The 17,485-nt window shown below is 42.0% G+C and overlaps 1 protein-coding gene across 1 annotated transcript in view; it reads left to right on the top strand.

The window, feature by feature from the left end:
- Positions 1–492: 492 nt before the first annotated feature.
- daam1a (dishevelled associated activator of morphogenesis 1a) overlaps positions 493–17,485 on the top strand; it is a 79,780-nt gene continuing 62,787 nt past the window's right edge. The window contains exon 1 of the mRNA XM_036542180.1: positions 493–589. The gene's annotated coding sequence lies outside the window, so the exon portion shown is untranslated. The remainder of the gene's footprint in view (positions 590–17,485) is intronic.

Raw genomic sequence — 17,485 nt, 5'->3', positions numbered from 1 at the left:
AGGAATAATAAAGAGAAAGGAAGTAGAACGTACAGAGTAAAACGTTTGGTCATCCCCCTACCATACCTACTAGAGTTAGGTACTGGCAACGCTAACGAAGATAGCTCTTTTCACGGTTCGATAACATGCTGGAAAAGTTTGCTGATTTATTGTTATTGATATTTTAGACACTTGACCCACAGTAACACAGCATGAGACACCTTGTCAAAAACTATCATTCATTACGTTCAATACATGGCGTGGGCGACTAACTCCCAAACTAAATACTTCTCCATCTAATTTGGAACTGAAACACTTATCAGTTAACCATTTGAAGAATCCGTGGGACGCGCCCGGCGCATTCCGTTTCGGGATATGAAGTCTTTACGTTCCTTTTGTTGTACTGGAATGCAGACATGGAACGAATGCTTTTAGAACTACAATTCCCAGTGAAACATTCGCATTGTTATCACTGGTCCATGCGCACTGCTATCTAGCCAGAAGGGATGATGTCACCTGCAACTGCTGAATCGTTACAGTATTGTGTTAAAGGAGATTCTTGTTGTAAAACATTCGCGGAGCACGCTTTAGTGATGGGTCAGTTTCCAAGGTAAGACATTGCTCTCTTCAATGGATAATGAAATCTGTGTGACCGCACTTTGTCTCCGCACATGTAGGTACAAAGAAATCATTTTGCGTTCCTCAGTACTTTGGAAAGAGATATGTTAAACACTGCCTCAGGTTGAATGGGTGGGACTGTAGATAACACACATGCAAATTCAAGGTATTGCAAAACCTGTGGACAGTGTACGTGCACTGCAGTTGAACAGATTGAATTTAGTTGTATGATTAACCATGGTCTTGAAGTTTGAACGTATATTGTATAATGCTGTTTATGCATTGCATGGTTTAATAGATTTAAATTGTATGGGGTTCTGTTTTGCGAGAGTTACTGTAATGCAAAGTGGCGAAGTCGGACTGGTGTTTCGCCGTTGAGCTCGCTGCTTCTTCCACTCGCAGTTTAAATCTACCTGCCTCTTAAGAGTATGGAGCTGAAGTCTTTATATCGTCTAGAAGATCTAGAAGTTAGCAGAGCGTGATCTGTTGAACTCGTTGAACGAAGGAAGCGTTGTTACATTTGTTGCAGAAAACTTATAGCTGTGATTGGTATTGCCATTTTCAAACTGAACGTAAGATGCCAAGTATTAACTTATTAAAATGTGTTTAGATATTAGAAGGACCGCAAACCAAAAGGCAAAATTTCTTTTTTGAATAGAAAGTTTTCAGCTCAAAGTCTAGATGCACTTCAGGATAGAAACCCGGCACAGGGCGTACTGTAAATATTGTTCATTCAATTTGGGTGCATACGCTGATAGCAGATGGCTCTTGTGTGCTATGTGTAACGTTAATTAATAAAATATTTATGGCCAACGGATTTTTTTTCATGACGTTAAAAATCCAAATGTACTTGATCAATTTTTGTACATTGAAATTACGTAAATCATAGTACGTTTTAAAAAGAAATAATTTTTTAAAGCTCTTTATATTTACATAATATTTTCATCACAGTCTGATGTAAAGTGTTTTAACTAAAGAAAACATATTTATCCGAAAATATCTCTGCCATCTACTAAAAGGGATGTTCCAGTTAATAAAAGGATTCCAGTTAATAATACTGTTACAGTTACATTGACTTGCTTTAAAAGGTTGTGGTACATTGTGCTGTTTTTCTTTGATTCAGTCCATATACTCAAAACAAATGACATTTCAAATGCAAAAATAAAAAAGGCATTGAATATAGCTAGTCAATATTTTCAGGGTTCAGAGCTGAAAATAGCAAACAAGTAAATAACCCTGAAGCCGAGTGAAGGTGTACTTACAGAGTAAATCAGCACTATGTCAGTGTATAGAAGGTTTGTTCTCATGACCACATGTGATGTGCCTGCCTTCTGGGGGCCAGAGGGGGAGCACTGCCAAGTGTACAGCTATTAAAAGATTTACTCCTTGGCTGCCCCATGAGAGTTAATTGGGTTGAGGTGTTCGTGGTCGAAGCCTGCTCGCTGAAGAGGCTGCAGTGGCACTGTGGTTAGCACCTCTGTCAGATAGCAACTGTGTCAGGCTGCAAGCTCCTGAAGGGATCTGTGGTAAAGCCAAGTGACCCTCTGAAAATGTTGTCTTACAACATTCTAACTTCATTTAATTTGACGTTGAGCCCCGTGACTATTTGAGGTGATTAACTGATTAATTCAATAATACCTTAAGTGTGTGAATTTAGCATAAAACCCTCAAATAACAGAGATGCCTGCCTCTGTACTAGAAATTCATTGAGCATGTTTGTCTTCATTGCCACACAAACTGTGATGTGCAAAGCATTTGTAACTGGATGTAATGTTACTGACCCATAATAACCTGGTTACCACCCCTTCAAAGACATACGAGGTGTTGTTGAGAGTAAAACTGAAGGGTCTTGGTCAAACCCATACCATCCCAGACGTCACATCAGCTCATGTTCCTTTTTCCCACAAGTCTGCTCCGATGTTCTCACGAGTGGGTTTGAAGTTATTGGCTGACATGAGTCCATATTCATACGCACTGACTGAAATTCCATGGCTTTTAATCATTCACGCATGGATGTTTGAATACTTATGTGTAATGCTGTTGTCTGTGCATCTGAATTAGTGACACCAGTGATACATAACATGCCAGGCAGTAGTCCAGCTCCCTTACTTGTTAGGAGCTCTTGTCCTCAGCTCAGTGTCGGGTGATGTCTGTTTCCCAATCCCTGGCATTCAGCTCTTGCCATTCTGTTCAGCATTTTCTTATCTTTTGGAACATTCTGTGAAAGAGGGGAGTGGAATTCCTCTGGCATTAGGGAGCTTATAGCTGCCATCCAGGGCTAGAGGGAATTTGTTTTTCTCAATTAGCTCAGGGTTCGTGCGGGCAAGTTTTGAAAATGCTGACAAGAGGTGTAGGAGAAGCCTCCAATTAACGATGTTAGGTCATAAGAGAGCTATCTCAACCTTTGGGAATGTCACTGCCGTGCCAGAAAGTGGTACTGGCGCTCTTTTTTTTCACAAGTAACCGAAACTGAACAGGCCTGGCAGGGATGCCTCTGCTCCTTGATGCTTCTGTGTCCTACAGTGAAATGTGAAAGTCCTTGTCCTAGGCTTACCTCCTGGGTGTGTCTGTGGAAGGACTCACCTCTGGTTAGCTTCCGGAAGCCATGATGCCTGGCTGGTTCAAGGACACTTAAATTGACTTTTTGACCTTCTGACTCATTAATGTACCTGATCATAAAGTGGTCAGCAGTGCGTGCCTTTAAAGAACTCTCCACACTCCTCCACTGTGTCAGCAGGATTTGGTTAAATGTGTTTGACATGGCTGTAATCATCTAGCTGAGGCGTGGATTTATGGAGATGGTTGAGATAAAATTGAAGAGATTATTATAAAATAATTCAAATGACATCTGAACTTTATTTACATAGCTTTCCTTTAGTCAGTTATGGGAAAATTAGGTCACTAATCAATCACTGGGATTGGTATTCAAATCCTTACTAATTACTAAAAATTGAAGAAGCGTCCTTTGTGTTCTTGATCATCAGTAGTCGTAAAGGAGAATAGAAGAATCCCAGATACGATGATATCATTCGTCCCTGTTATTTGTTTCCTTGCCTGATAGTGTGAATGAACACAGATCTCTTTGCAGTGAGTCATTATTTACACAGAACTGAAGTTTCATGCAGTGGTTAGTGGGAAAAAGCAGAGCTGGATCATTTGAGTCTTTCAAGCCATAGCATTCCTGAATATCAGATTATTTGAAATGCACATCCTTACCGTTTTAGCAATACTGTTTTCCTATGAATCCAAAGAGAAATTGATTGTGATACAGATTGATATCCACATCTCAGCTGTCCTTTTTAAAGAATTAAATCCCACTGTCCCCAACCGAGAAAGTGTTTATGAATTATTAACCATTGACAAAAAACTGTCCCAGGGATCCCCAGTGGATTGAACACTCAAGGAGATGTGCGAAGAGAGCATCCAGCCCTTTATTGGGGATAATTACCTAAGCCCCGCCCACTCATGTTGGTGCAGGTGAGAGAGGCAGGTGTCTCTGGGAGGAGGCATAATTTAACGGGTCTTGAATTTCACAGTCCTGACTGAGAGAAGGGGCACCTCTGCTACTGTCGTTTGTAGTCGAGGTGAAAGGAGAGACACCACTGGGAATCCTAATGGTTATCACACACAAAGAGGGGAGATTGGGGACCGCTGGGTTTGAATTGATATTCACACCAGAAGGTCCATTACTTCAAAGGGAAAATAAGCATGCAGCCCTCCTGTGTATGGGGAATGTAAGTGTTCAGAGACTCTATGCTTACAGTATGAAGCAGAGCCAGTTTTTTAATTCCTTGTGGGAAATGTAGTGTAGATACAAAGCAAGAAAATTAAAACCCAGGAAATGATAAGAATACCGATACTACGCCAACCCTTTATGATTTATGATTATTTACAGTGAAACCCACTTTAGTGAAAAAAGCAATGACTATACTTCAGGGCATTTGTGACATGTCTGTTCCGCTGTATTAACTCTGGTGGTTTTATGTGTTCTGTGGCATGCTCTTATTTGTACATTTTGAGTGACAGCCAAGGGGTCCTGAGGCAGCAGAAGTGTCCAGGATGGAGAGAGCACTGACTCCAGACAGAAGTACCTAAGTATGGCATTGTAACTCAAGGATGAGTCAGTGTCATACTCCATATCTAATCAAGCACCACAGCTGGCCATGTTTTCATGTAGCTGCTCCTTTACCTGGCTTTGAAAGGAAAGTGGGAGAGCAGCACAGCAATAGCTTAATTCAGGGCGTGTTTGCCTTACTCGTGAATGGATTTACCTACACACTCTGGAGTGCCATTTCTCTGGTGACTGTAATCTGGGTGGAGAATGATCTCCTGTTCAGATCAGAGCTGAGCTCAAGGTCACTGTTACAGGGAGGAAAATTCCCCATTTTGAACAAAACTAACAGGGGACACTCTTTAACTGAATGATGTCAGTGACAGGTGAACATCACACCCTCTAAGCATTGAGTGCAGAGGATTAATAATCGATACCCCACTCTGTTTCATCACTGCAGCTCTGCTCGCTGTATCCATAGTAACTAGCAGGGGCTTTGAAAAAGGGAATAGGATGCTGTCTCACTAAAGGTCCTCACAGTTGCCTTCTCAAAGCTTGTTGGATTGTGATAACCACTGCTCTCAGTTATCAGCACTGTACTACTCTAGGTGTTGCACTGCAAATCATTACTATTGTTGTGGCCAGTTTTTTTTTCTATTTGTGCTGATAATGGAAAAAACTTTATTGTGTTCAGTTTTGGCAATTACATCTTTCCTTTCACACAGCTCCACATGTTCACGTTCAGATATTTAGTGACGACAGGTCACATCGCACTGAACCCCGTTTGTTTGTTTTTCTTTCGGTTCTCACAGTTTCTACCTTGGCACATGGAAATGCCGTTTGCTCGGCCGGCCACCTGCGTTGTACGTAGTCGCACGACCGCCAGTGCAAAAACAAATGTGCATGCACCTGTGCGTATTTGCATGCAGTGGCAGACGGCGTGGCGAGCCTCACGCTGGCGACACACCGGCTGCGCCAGCCAAAGATAGAGAGACAAGATACGAGAGCACGTGAAGTGCGCCGTCCACGGTCGCCTTGCTGCTGTGGCGAAAATAAAGTTGCACCTCCAGAAATTTCTGGGTGGAATTAGAATTGCAAAGCAGGCCGGGTGCATTGAAGGAGACCGGCGCAATGGTACCAGAGGTCTTGAAGGTCCGCCATGCCCTCCCGCAATGGTGCGGCTGTAACAATGGTCCTGTGTGACTGTTTGAATATTTCATTCTCTGGAGAGTGTGGTTCAGCAGGGCCAGACAAAGGCCTGATTTGGTGTTTTTTCCTTACTGGGCCCAGCCTGTCACCCCACAGCCCCAGCAGGCTGCTACACATCTAACTGTTCAGGAGCTGTCAGCACCCACACTGTGTAAACAAATACCTCAGTTATTGTCGAGCAGGGAGAAAAACAATAATTACTGAATACTTCATTTCTTTTTTAACGACTCCCGTCATGCAGATACTTTTCAGTGTGCGTTTCTCCCTCTCTTCCTGCTCTTGTTATTCGCACGCCCCTCAGTGCAGCTGAATTTTGTCAAGCTTTTGGAGGAAAAGGCTTAAGCTGATTACACAAAGAAGGCCTGTAATTACCTTTGATGTGGACCCTACTTCACGGATGACGTTTGTTTGCATACTTGAAGGATCATTACGTGCACTTCATGGATAATTAGTGTTATTAAGCAGGAGTGTGAAAAATCATTCTCTAGCAGTAGGCCATCGCACACCTCCAAACTCTGCCTCATTATCGCATTTATAATTCATTATCTTTTTTTTGCCTCTTTCTGTGGACGCTGCAGGCATCCTTTATCTGTTGAAACAGGAAGCAGAGCAGGAATTTCACTTCTCATTATCTGTGTCTCTATCCTAGTGCTCAGTTCCATGCCAGTCTATGTCCCTTTTTCTTAGCTGTCTCTCATCAGGCAGAAAAACCAGGTGCCAGTGATCTTTGTATGATTCTGATCTGTGTGTGTCTGCTGCATGCCTCATTGAAAGTATGTGCACTGGCCGATAGTTCCTATACCACAGCTGCAGCGCTTTGCAGCCTTGCAGTGAAAGATTTCCGTGATGACAGGGGCCCCTTGACCTGCTCCATTCTCCTGGGGCCAAGGGGCAGGTCACTCTCCCCGGCTCTGAATGGAGCAAGCCGGCTTTTATAGGGGCAGGGTGCACTCCCTCACAGGATATTGAGGACCTCAGTAGGCCTGGACTTCGTTCTCCATATGTCGTGGTATAAGTAGTGTTACACCTAATACTATTCTTCATGATGCTGTAATGCTGTCTTCCCTCTTACCACTGTCTATCAGCAGCCTTTCCATACCAATCTAATCTGGTATGTGATCAGTCATTTTTTTTTTTTTACCCTCTGGTGAAATACACCCATCTGAAGCTTTTATCTGACGCTTTTATCGGCTGTGAAAATGATTTTTCCTTTTGTAAGCCATGGAATTAAGGCCATTTAGGGGCAATCCTTCATTCTGTGTGCCAGGTATTTACATGGTGCAGTCTTGAGCCCTGACCTCTGCTCATGTACAGAGGAACGGCTCTCATATCTTTTCAATAACTCAGCAACTCCCTAAATTCTATGGGGTAATTGAAAGGTTAGGTTAGGTTAGGTTAAAATAAATGTCACATTACTCCCGACTGGCTGTGTCAGTTAAGGTGCTTATTCAGAGTGCAGACTGAGCCCTGTGGCCTGAGTTCAAATCCAGCTATGTCATCTGCTAGCAATGACTGGGAGCCCAATTGGCTTTGTTCTGCCACGGCTGGGGTTAGCATGTCGGTAAGGGTTCCCTTATCGACCGCTTCCGGCATGCTGTGACTCGTTTGGGCACCTTCGAGTTGCTCAGGCACTGTGACAGAGAAGCACCTGTCCTGTTTGGCATTTGTTTCCTGGTGTATTGTGGGACTTGTAGTGTGAAAATATCAGTGGTTGGCATGTGGGTGCAGGGGTTGTCACAGTGAAACAAGCTTAATGTACAACTGACAATTACAAAAGTTGCATGAAAAAAGGATAAAAAAAAATAAATCTGAGAATGTCTGTCATGCACCCTAAACATAGGTAACTCTTTTCAGTTATAGAAAATGCACTGTAATGCTAGCTGCTTCAACCTGTCCCCTGATGCCTCTTACAATATACTTAGACACTATATTTTCTTCTATCTTCTGTGTGTAATATCACTGTGGGGAATCCTGTAGTGGTCATATTTGGTCATTTTGTCATATAATTATATTAATATATTAAAGCACCACCCCAAGTGTCTATTAATATAAATAGTGTTTATTTATCTTGAAAAAATGTCAGAAGTTAAAAGGGCCTCAATTACAATGCATTAGAAAATACAGATTTGTAAAAAAATGGAGAATACATGAAACTGTTCTCAATGCCTAGTAATCAGGTGATCTCCTCAGTGTGTATGGAGACATGACTTCCCTTAAAGTATCGTGTTTTCCAGCCACTGAGCTCATTCACTGTTTTCTCTGAAAATGGGGCAAATTGAGGCAATTCTTGTTGGGATTGCATCGTGTGTGCAAAGCCGCTTTCTTTGTTTTGAGCTTCAAGTGTTGTCAGAGCTGAGAAAATATCAGAGCTGGATTAGATGAGGCTACTCACCAGCAGCTGAGCTCCTGGCTGAAAGGGAAGGTGGTTAGAGCTGCATCCCTCAGCTCCTTCCAGTTTTACAAATCAAAGAAATAACTGGGGTAATGTCCTTTCATTTTGATTTTTCTCTATGTCTCACAAAAATAAATGCGTAATATGTAACTGCATATTCAAAATTAGTTGTCGGGCATGATATCTGTTTATATCTCAGTTCTCTTAGACCTTTTATTGTAAGAGTGTTGCAGTACTTAGGCCACCTGTATACCTGGGCATAAAATACATTGGAATTTCAAATCAAAAAGTTGACCCTGGATATTTGTTTCCAAATGTATTAGTTTATGAATGGTAGGCTATAGTGTAAACAGTGTAGTGTAGATGGTGAAGGACTGCAGCACTTCCTGGTCTCCTACATCACTTCCTGGTAAAGGCTACAGCAGTGAAGTGACTGTTCCAGTGGATGCCACTATTCGTTAATAAGCACCATTCGATGCTGTTAGAAGGACTGAGTGTCTGATTCCATCATTGCTCTCCCTGCTGGAAAAACACGTCTCACCTCCATGCCAGATGGATCTCCTGTTTTTTTGTTTTGCATGTGCACAATACCCCATTCTTTCCCCTCCACCACCACCACCCCTATTTGTCACTCTTATACCCAGCCTAGCCTGTATTTTATGTGGAGTCGTGGCATCAGGTTATTCAATGTTTGGGGCTGAGCAACACCTGACTTTTAAATGAACCAGATGTTCAACAAGTGGGTGGGCCGACCTTCGCCTCACACAGCATGCAGCTCTGAAAGAAGTAGAACCTTTCTTGGGGTTAGGCACAGAGGGGGTGGGCGCATGTTCCGAGCACAAAGCTGGGATTTTAATGTCTGTTTCCCCAACAGGGCAGGAGAGGAATGTGATTTATTCTGCAGATGGGACGCTTGATGGTCATCATCTGCCTCTGGCTGCCGTGAGCTTAAACCAAGGTCAAAAGCTGGAGGAGTATTAGCCAGTCACGTTTGAGCGTTCAGGCACTGCACAGATATGTCGTCGCCCTGAACTTTGCTGCTACCAGGAGAACTGAAGCAATATAAAAATTCCTAACTGGATCAACAGTCCCGGATAGTTATTGGTGTCCTCGGGCACTTAAAGGAAACAGAAAGAGCAAGAGGCCCTTATTTATCTTTATTTTGGGAGTTAACAGTGTCAGAATTGATCCGTAGAGAGCCAATGCTCCTTGGAAAGAGGGGTCTGACCCCCTCTTATGGGTCTTTTTTGATTGTCTGCAAAATTAACTGTTACTGCCTTTGCTGTAAAACCACAAGTCAGAGTGTGGGGAATACAGGGGAAATAACAATAATTTGGAATTTGTATTTTTATAGTAATTTCAATCACTCCTGAGTTTCCAGAGTCCACTGATGTTTTCCTGTTCATGAAGCTTAGATACGATTTTAATTAAGTGGATTAGCCTGCCCATTATGTAAGAACAACACACTGCCATGGAGACCCTGATACAAACTAATTAAAGCTGCCTCTAGCTCAAAATAAGCTTGGTTGTTTGACCTGGGAGCATGTTTTCCCATTGAATGTGGAAGGAACCCTAAGTACAGTTACCAGGGGCGGGTACTGTGGAGTCAGAGTGTGTGCTGTGTACGATTTGAACGTGTTACTGTATGTTGGAGAATGAAATCATTTCTTTAGCTCATCGGGTGGCTCAGTGAAAGTATTTTTCATGGTCTTTGAGTTGAACTGTCTTCATGAAAGTACAGATAAGCAGCAGCGTTCCTATTTGCTTTCCAGCGCATTCCAGGAAACCATACTGGAAAGTAACACAAAACGGTTGTTTTGAGTTACGTTGCGCATTGGAATGTGCCATCAGATTATTTTGCTTATATCCCCCAAGGTTACCCTCAGGTATCCTCTCTACATTTGAACAGGTATAACAGTAATTATGTCTTGATAATAAAGGAATGAAAATATATTGGAAAAAGTATTAATCAGAGCAGCATAACAGCATATCACAATATCATAAGCAGCATAAAATAGTGAGGAGGAGTGCTCAGTGCTCAGTACTCAGTGATGAGACAATAATCTCATTTACAGTTTTCTCTTGAGAACATTTCAACAGGGCAGCAACGTGAAGTGGAAATAAGCCCCATTTTTTGCATTTCTCCCTTTTTTTAACCTAATTTCTTTATAACTGCCATTACACATTAGGCTTGTCATAGCACAGCACCCTCTGCACTGTAGCAGCAGCACAGGATGAGGTGAATGCAGTGAAGTGGCCACTAATTGGAGGATAGGCGGTGAGTAGATGAGTCGCAGGGTGCGGAGAGCGGTGTGATGAGGGGACCCTGGCCGACCTACTCACCCCTACTCACGGCAGAAAGAATCCAATTTGTTCTGCTGCTGTGGGCTCCTGGTAATTGTCAGCAGATGAGCTTGGCTGTAGGGCTTTGGAACAAGAGGCCTCACTGTCTGTGCCACTTGGAAGCTCCCTGACTGAACATAAATTTGACTTGCTGCTGTGCACTGTAATATACTTAAATTGAAATATTGAAAAGTTTGTGGACACAGATATGGGCTGCGGGACAAAAAGCACTCCAGGTTGCTTTGAGGTGAGGGTGTTCACTCAGCAGGTCAGTTAATTCTGTTGCCTTTGACAGAAAGCTCACGACTTCTCCGTCTTCATTTTTAATTTTGGATCCATTTCACTTCACAGTATTAAGTGTTATGTTAAATCTCTCCAGAGCTCACTTTGGCACTGTGGTGCTCTGACGTTTTCTGACAAAATTAGAAGAAACTAGGTGACCTGTAAAATCTTTTCTTGGACATTTGGCCCAGTGAGAGCTTTTTCAGATGTGTATCTACGAACTAGAAGTGTGTTTTGCTCCGGTTGTACTTAATAAAGTCTTTTCCTTAAACTCCCTTTTCATCTTTAATGGTGTCAAGACCTCCAAAAAGCTGTTGCAAATGACTATTTAAAGAGAGCCTGCTGGTATAGTCTTTATTCCTGCCATATTTCTGGAGGTGCGTGCCAGTCACTGCCAGATGTGTATTTATACTTTGGAGCCTGTGGGTGTTGGACAGGTATTAGTATTCTCCTCTGTCATTTATATAATACAAAGAAGAAGGAAGCCTTGAACCATCAGATGTATGTAACTTAACAGAGTTATTGTTCGTCTTATTTGGACAGAAATCCAGCCACTCTTTCTGAGTGCTACTCACAGCAACATTTCATCCGTGGTGTCTGAATAGGTAGACTGAAGCATACAGGCACATGGAAAGGTGGCTTAGAGGCAGAAGAAAAAGAATTTTTGAAGCTTAGAAAAACAGGTGGACTGTTTAAGCTATTGAGCAATGTGGGTGGAGAGAGAAAACATGCTGTTCTCACAGGGTGAGGATGGATTTTGGGGCGATACACCACTCTTAACTGCTGTGTAAGGCAAGAACTGTCATATTATTGGGTGTTGTTCTAAAACTATGCACTCCTGCCAAAGAGAGCAGCAAGCCTGGAGGAGTGGGTCCAACATAGATAGTTAGCATGATAATCAGGGGACATTGCCCAAATTAACACGGTGTCCCGCTGATAGAGAAGAAAGAGCTCAGTCTTCTCCAAAATGACTGCACTGCTTCTTACACAGAAATAGTGGGGCTCATTGCCTCCAATTAAAGCATTTACTCAGGCTTTATGTGTGAAAAGCAGACTTGGTCTCATGACTTCTTGGGGTGTTACATGAATCTGCCAATAATAAGGGTGGGGGTACAAAAAAAACTACACATACGTTTCAGCACAGACTAGTATGTATGTCATGTGAGTAGAATATGGTTGAGGTTTTGGAGACTGTTATCAAGAGAGATTATGCTGCAGCATAATCTCCACAGAGTTTCTGATATGGGCGTTCAGTGAAGGCTGCTAAATTGTATCCCACCTACTGAAGGCGTCAGCATCTCTTGTCCAGACACGCCTAGAGCTAGAGCACAAAACAAGACACTCCCTCACCGAGCTGTTTACCAGTACAGAGCAAAACTGGTCCTAAACAGCTGGGAGGCTTTTGAATTGCTAATGTTGTATTAACATAAAACACTGCTAGTGTTTTGGTATTTCACAGGTTCGCCTATTTCATGAACGCGTATTGATCTTCCTTGGAAAGTAGACTTTTGCTCTGGTTTCCAAAGTGCTGTTGATGGAGTTCTGAGTGCTGTCTTCGATTTGCGCTATCTGTGGATGCAGGCAGCTGATTTGATTTATAGCAGATACATGACTGGAAAGCCTGTCCTGTAGTGTTTGATCTGTGACACTTGTGTGAACCTCAGCAGATGGGTCAGTATTAGCTGCTCTTAAAGGCAAATGGGGGAAAAACATATGGGAAACTACCAAGCAATATCAAGGCTTGAAATGGGGAATGCATTGTAGACTCCTTCTCTCCAAATCCATGTGTATTAAGACATGTTGCTGCTGATTTTCCCTAAAAACCTACCATGAAGACCTAAATCGAAACCTAAATATAACATTTACCGAAGAAATGTGAAAAAAAGATGGCATGGTTGACCCCATGTATTGAAATGTGAGAAAAACTGGGCTCAAAAAAGGATTTATTTATTTATTACCACACCCTGCCTGGCCTTCACTGGTCCTTGGGGGGAGTCACCCCCAGATGCTCCCAATGAGACATACCAATAAAAGGAGCAGCAGGGCTGAGCGTGGTGTGGAAAGGAAGCACACCTCCTGACCCAAATGTAGGGACGTCCCTCCCCACTCACACTCCATGCCCCATCACACAGACCTTGGCCACAGCATTTAAGCCGAGCCTTCTCAGCAGCATTAGGCCTTCTATAGATAGGTTACTTGTGGCGTGTACCTCTTGTGCTTGCTGTGCTACATGGGAGAGACAGACACTGTGGGGCTCCTGCTGATCCTATTATGAAGCAGTTGGCCTCATCATCTCTTTAAGATCTTTTCTTCACTCCTGAGTGGTTGTCTTGGTGGCCAGCTTCACAACATCGCTGTTACTCAGCTAGTCGCCATTGTCAGAATAGGGGAAGGGGTTCAAATCCTGCTTGTGAGTCTGCTGCCTGCTTTAGCAAGACCTGCTTATAAATCAATGACTTCAAAGCTGCCCTGTGGCTCTGCAGATGTGGTTACCAAAGCAACTCATATTATTGGCAGCCAAGTAAATGAATGTTCATAACCAAGGATTGCTGTATTGGTTTCAGTGGCTCCATCAAGACACCTGACATTTTGAATGAAAACATGAGATATGGGATAAGCTAGTATTTGCCATTTAATGAGAAGAAAATGGCATGGTAGTTACGATGAGACCTAATAGGAACTGATAAGAGAGCATCCCAATGTGTCTAGCCTGAAACAGAAGCGCTGTTGCAAAATGATTGTAAATTAAAAAAGCAACACAGCATTCACTGAATTTTCTCTCTCTTGCTGTCTCTCTGTCTGCTTCTTTTTTCTTCTCTGTGTTGCTGCAAAGACTGAGCAGCATTGTAAAAACAGGCTTTTCATTTTTCAGGTCTATCATGGATATATGAACGTGAGGGAAAGGATACCTCTTCAGACAGGGGATGAATCTTAGCCAGAACAGCCCTGCAGTACTGAAAGGAGAATGTCTTTCCTTGACCCAGGAGGGGCAGTACAGCACCTTTGACTGTACACTGCAATAGACAGGCAAAAACAGAAAAAAATGATTCAAGATCAGACCTAATGTCTTAGTTATTGTTGTCAGCATTAGATACTGTAGTTCTCTCATCATATTGCTCATCCTCATCGCAGTGGAACTGGGCTCTTCTTACTCAATCAACCACTCGCATGCGGATTCACTTAATCAATGGGACTGTGATTGGTTACATGTGGTTACACTGGTAATGCGTATAGGCCACAAATTCCTGAATGGCCACAAAGGCATCTGGCACAAGTGGTCTGGGGACATTTTTCAAATGAGAGCTTCAGGGTTTTCATTTAGATTAAGATTTATTTTACGGGGCATTTGAACATAAATTCCTTTTTTTTATTCCACATCACAGAGGACACTGTCTTTGTGTACTGTATATGCTGTGTGATTAGGCAGGAGTGAAAGAGGGTTAGATCTCTATGGGTGTAAGTGATATGGGTAGTGCGTTATCCCAGTGGAATGAAATCTTTGTCTTAGAGTGCTTTGGCTGGGTGATGTGTTTCATTTATTCTTTTTATAGCATTTATCTGCTGCTTATTAAGAGGGTTCTGGCAGAGGCAAGTGTTTTTCTTTATTTTTCTTCTTTGCCACAGTATTGGAACACAAAAACAACAGTTGCCGCATGAGATTATCTGGGTAAAGGTCACCCACAGAAAAAACACATTTGTAGTTCTGAGGGTGGACTGAAATACTAACCCTCATGTGCCAGTGATCCAGTGCAAGAATGCTTTCAACAGCTGCAGTGTTTTGAAGTCTCTTTTCTTTCCCCTATCTGGAATTCTTCAATGAAACATCAAACGAATACCCTCACCAATAACAAGTCTCACATATTGATGAAGGGAAAGCTGACAGGATTTGTGTGACTACGTGCTCACAGGACACATTGGGTTCCTCTCTGTGCATCTCTAGTTGTGTTGGTGTACATTAGGCTGATCAAAGTATACAACAAAGGTGTTTGATTTGACAGGTTTTTTGAAGGTTTGACAAGTGTGTTTGAAGGATCATGCTTAAATTGGCAGGAAAGAACAGAAGGGAAAACTGTTTTGAAATGATGCCTATCTCTCCTCTATTCACCACATCACAATTCTGCTTTCAACAAAATATGGAAACATTTGTCCTGTAGTATTGTGTTTTCTATTCAACCGCTGGGGGATTTATATTGTTGAAATAGGAAATCTTGTTTTCCACCACAGTGAGTGCTCTTACAATGAAGACATTCCCTGAAGCAGGCTACATTGTTCAAATAATCTGAGTCACAGGTTCTCATCTCCTGTTGCCTTTTACAAAAGTGTCTGTGTTCAGACATTGAATTACAATATAGTATGACCAGATTTTGTGTGAAACAGTTCCTCTAATACATCTAAAATATACACTGTGTGCCTTCATGAAAAAGCAATGAAAAGCCAACTATTTAGTAATGCTTCATCTTATGATGTGACTCTTAAGATATTTTGACATATAATTAGCGGGTCACATGCTAATAATGTCACTGGAGGAAAGAATTTTGAGCTCTGGAAGAAAAGTGGGTTATGTGAAAATGTCAGATTCCACAGGAATGTATAGTGATTATTATTATTATTATTATGTGATTATCCCCTTCATTTTCCTTCATAAATCAAAGCTTTTGAAGCAAGGAAGTGAAAGGGTGAAACAACAGTGTGCGTGCCATAGTGGGATTTCTGATTATATTGTAATACATAACTGTGATGTATCTGAGATATGAAACATCTCCAGATGTTTCAGCACTTAACTGAGTGTAGGACTCAATGTCTGTCTTCAGTTTTCATTTAAAGGCTACCATTTGACAAGATAAACTGTAGGGTTTGGCAGGCTGTCTTTACACTTACACAGTCTAAGGCTTTGCTTAGCACCTCTCCATGTTCCAGCCTAATGCTCATAATGAAACATCCAAGAAAGAAAAGTAGAAATGTCTGGTAAAAGAGAGGGGGAGGGGAATAGTGAAGCTACTGAGTGTGGTATTGATGACACAAGCACATGTCACTCATCTAGTGTGACTGGTTGATCAGTTGTGCATAAATTAGCTTCTTTTGGTATGAATTTTGGTATGAATTTGGTATGAATTAATTATTGTCCTCACATTGGGGATTAATTTTCACAGTGCACAGTCAAGACATATTCATGGAGGAATACACCCAGACCTCATGTACCACATACTTAACCTGCCCAATTACTTGGTGTCTTCAAATATCTGAAGTCTGCAATGAATCACCGTTGGCACTAAATTTATTTAGAGAATAGTCTGATAACCTTTGTGTTCCTGTTTCTGGGTGAAATAACAGCTAACACCCCCATCCTCTTCCTTTAATGGTCCTTACAGTGTGTGCTTGATTATTTTAGGCCCTGGTCCCTTCCAATAAGTGTAACAGCCTAGTGTGACTCATTACTCAGAGTGACACAGTGGCGGATTGTTGGCACGAGGTGATAAGAACAAATAAACGTGCTTAGGGGGGGTGTGGAAGAAGGAGGAGGTGATGAAAGCCACACTGTCCAAACAGCTGTGGCCAGTCACTGGCATTACAGAGTCTTCAAGCTATTTGAGCTCTCCATTTAAAAAAAAAAAAGAGGCCAGATAGAGTGCCAAACAGTTTGGAAGTTTGCTTCGAAGTTGCACTGTCGCCTGAGATGGTTGCTACATGGAAGAAGATGCTATATTTAAGAAGGGGTGGGTTTTTTGGAAGCGGTAGTGGAACTTCTCTGGAGCTCTTCTTGGAGAGACTGAGGCTCTTTTCACAGCTTCTGTGTTCAGTAGTAGCCTGTGAAGATTATAGGACGTGAATTCCTTTCTGTGACACAGCGCAAATTATGCTAGTGGCAATTACAAGTATGTGAAAGAGTGGGAGAGCGCAGCTCATTCAGATTGATATATGTATATCATGGTCTGTGAAGGAAAGATGCATTTACAGTTTGTGATGATATAAAAGTCAGAAGCCAATTAGATTTAGTAGACTGAGATTTTATACAATGGCACCCACCTATAAAAGCTTACAGCTTATCGATTAGGTTGTCAATTATGGCCATTTAGCCAAATGGTCATGCACTAAAATTAACTCACTGTCCTGATTATATGCCTCAAGAGATACATTAAATATTGAAAACAAACAAGCATTTACACTCTTCACATGGCCTCAGTGCTGTGGCTCAGCGTCTCTGCTTTTAAACTCAGTGCCAATGGCTTTGTCTCCCATGTTGGTTCTGAAAATAAAAAAAAAAAAATCTTATGGAGGATTTCTCTTGTCACTTGTTTTCCTTTGTTTCCTTTCACCTGTATACACAAAGACAGTGTCCAGAGAGCCTGTTGCTGTTCTGTTTTGTGGTAACTAAGTAGCTAATTAATGAGGCATGCATGGCCTTTTTGGTACTAGGCAGGCGAAACTCTTGAGGAGTGTTGTGTTGTCATGTAAAGAAGCTGGACTGCATGTTGCCTGTTTTTCTGGCAGTTCAGTTTTGAAATTGATTGACAACCATTTCTGCTTTTAGCATTAGCTCTTCCAATATTTCTGACTATGCCTGAAATTTTACCTTCTTTCTTAGGCACAATTAGATTTTGTCATGTTTTTAG

Source organism: Megalops cyprinoides, chromosome 12 (genome assembly GCF_013368585.1).
Source record: "Megalops cyprinoides isolate fMegCyp1 chromosome 12, fMegCyp1.pri, whole genome shotgun sequence".
NCBI lineage: Eukaryota > Metazoa > Chordata > Actinopteri > Elopiformes > Megalopidae > Megalops > Megalops cyprinoides.
The sequence above is the reverse complement of the archived record's forward strand: the minus strand, read 5'-3'. Positions and strand labels throughout refer to the sequence as shown.